Here is a 2,834-nt window from a genome sequence, read left to right as displayed (position 1 = left end):
AGCCGAACTACTCTCCCAGGCAGCGGCTAACCTGGCGGTGCTTCCTGCCTGCTCTCCATGCCCAGAAAGCTCTTGAACAAGTCCCCTTTCTGGGCATGCAGCCTGGGTCAGCTTCCCTGAGCTCCTCTCTCTAACTCCTGCTTTATGGTACACACTCCACATTTCTTAAATGAGGCTCCAGATTCTTCTGTAGCCATGATTCAGTAACAGCAAACCTTTCTCTATTCCCAGAAAAATAAGTTAATTGATGATTGCCTTAATTATAAATTTTTCAACTACAAATTTATTTTTAAATGTTGGCCCCTGCTACAGTTTGCCTTTAATAGAATCTTGTATGCAGCACTCCTGGATTTCGCACAAAATTATATTTTTAATTAGCCTGGGCTTTGAAGTTGGGCCCATCGGGATCAGAATCCTTGGTCTACCACGTACTAGCTCTGTGACCTTCAGCAAATCGATTGCCATTTCTGGGCCTCGATACACTCATCTGCAAAATGTGGACCATTATGCCGTTCCCACCCGGGTGTTACAAGAACTAAATGAAATTAAACACATGTGGAGTGCCTAGCCAAGCGGCAGGCACTTTGAAGGACTCAACGAGTACCCTATCTCCCATTCCCTCTCTCTCCCCTTCCCCTTCCCCTGCCCTTGGGGGCGAGAAGTGTGCTTTATACCAAGGCTAGAGGAATCAGCCTCTTGAGATGTTCTACGGAGAGAGAGGCAGTGCTGGAGTGTGGACCCAGCATGAACCGTAGGTGCAGGACAGACCTGGGTTCAAAGTCTGGCAGTTCTCCCCAGCAGTGTGACCTGGGTAAAGACCCGATCCTCTCCAGACTTCAGTCTCCTCCTATGAGAAATACCACCTGCCACATGCAATCACTGTGACAACCCTTGGACGGACACAGGCAGTGCTCCTTAGCACCAGGCCTCTCGCTTAGCAGGGCTCAACACGTGTTGGCGTCGGAAGCTTCCAGCAGGCAACCTCCACAAGTTTGAGGACCACTGGGCTCAGACCTTTCCCCTCTCCAACCCACCTTCACCGTTCCCCTTTCTTCTCTTTTTGTCAAGATTTTCCATCCTCTGGCATGCACCCTTCCTTCCTCCTAGGATAGGTGAGCAGGTTCAATGAGCACATGCAGGGAAGACACTTACCGCTCGAGGCTGAGCCACACCAACTGTCTGTGGGTGCCGAGCATCTTTCTTCCGACCACAGCCAGCTTCATCGGCTCTGCCATCACAGCCTCTTCTGGGGCACCTTGGGGCTTTCTCCGAATTCACACTCAAAGCCCACAGCAGGACCAGTCCTCTTATCTGCAACAACCACAAAACCAAGCGTCCTTGTAAAGCACAACTGGGGAGGGGGGCTCATTTCCTGGGGGAAACCAGAGGGGTCAGCAGCCAGGACAGAGGAAAGCCAAGCCCATGGGCCCGGCAAAGGGAGCCGAGTGGATGATTTCCTACCCACTCTTTGTCCATTTTGCTTAAATCAAAGCTCATAGCCATCTCTCTCCCTTAATCAAAGCAATTGTTATTTCTGCTAACTTGCCCTGTAGACATTAATTAACTCTCTACCAAGCATGGCCAGATCCCACAGAAGTCAGTGCCCCGTGAGACAGAGAGGTCCCTAAGTAGCACCGCTCCATGCATCAGGGAGGAGTAGCTGTTTGTCCTCTGCCCCCACGTCCCCTGCCAGCCTGGGAGAGCTGGGGACTTTGGCCTCAGAAACTCAGCCTCCAAGAAGGGAATTATCCTGTCTCCCTAAAAAACAGAGAAACGCCCTTGCCGAGGGAAGGATCAAAGGATGAAAATAATCCACGTTCACAGCCATGCTGTCCAAGAGTCTTCTGTTGTCCGGGCAGGTCTTTGGATGCAAGAAGACCACCACAGCCTCAGAAAAGTGAATGGGCGGCCCCTCAAGATGATCGAGCTGCACATGCAGCAATAGAAGCTACTGGAACCTGCCTCTGGGCAAGGAGTGAGTTGCCTGGGTGGACTTCTGGGTCCATGTGAAGGGTGGTGGTCACACGGCCCAGATTTATGCAATCCGCTAGTCCATCTCCAAAGTCCTGGTGGCCTATTATCAGAAATACCTGGATGAGGCTTCTAAGAAGGAGATCAAAGACATCCTCATCCTGCTGGTAGCTCCACACGGTAGCCCCCACTGCAAATCCAAAACAATTGGTGGTCCTGGGGCCCAAGCTCACTACCAGAAATCCTACCAATAAGCGCATCAGGGGATCAGGGTTCATCTTTATAATAAACAATTTTGGGGGGCGCCTGGGTGGCTTAGTCGGTGAAGCATCTGCCTTTGGCTCAGGTCATGATCTCAGGGTCCTGGGATCGAACCCTGAGTTGGGCTCCCTGCTCAGCAGGGAGCCTGCTTCTCCCTCTCCTTCCACTCGTGCTCTCTGTCTCTCTCTCTCTCAAATAAATAAATAATCTTTTTTAAAAAATTAAAAATATATATATTAAACAATTGTCACGGGACTTAAAAAAATAAAGGTTGAAAAGAATCACTTCTGGTTTTATTTGTTTTGCTGTTTACCACTCATTGACCCTTCACCTCTTAGAGTTAGAAAAAAAAGTCATCTGGCTTTTTCATTTCACTGTGAGGAAATGAGGTCGGAGTGGCTGTGAGACTTGCCCAAGGTCATGGGAACTGCATTTGGCTGAGGGTTCCCTCCACAGTTCCCCAGCGGTGGACACAGCCGCTGCTTTGGAAGCAAACACTGGCGGAGAAGTTGACACTGAGTCTATCCACTTCTCAGTGAGATTTATATTGAGGACCACTGGGCTCAGTGGTCCTATTGTGTGCTAGTCACTTTCAGGTATAT

General features: G+C 49.9%; 1 pseudogene; it reads left to right on the top strand.

The window, feature by feature from the left end:
* The first annotated feature begins 1,826 nt into the window (after positions 1-1,826).
* LOC115944336 (small ribosomal subunit protein uS9 pseudogene) lies at positions 1,827-2,225 on the top strand (annotated as a pseudogene).
* The last annotated feature ends 609 nt before the right edge of the window (positions 2,226-2,834 follow it).

This window comes from Leptonychotes weddellii, chromosome 11 (genome assembly GCF_054177405.1).
Source record: "Leptonychotes weddellii isolate Sample4059 chromosome 11, ASM5417740v2, whole genome shotgun sequence".
Taxonomy (NCBI): domain Eukaryota; kingdom Metazoa; phylum Chordata; class Mammalia; order Carnivora; family Phocidae; genus Leptonychotes; species Leptonychotes weddellii.
Note: the sequence above shows the minus strand (reverse complement) of the source record. Positions and strands in the feature narration are given on the sequence as shown.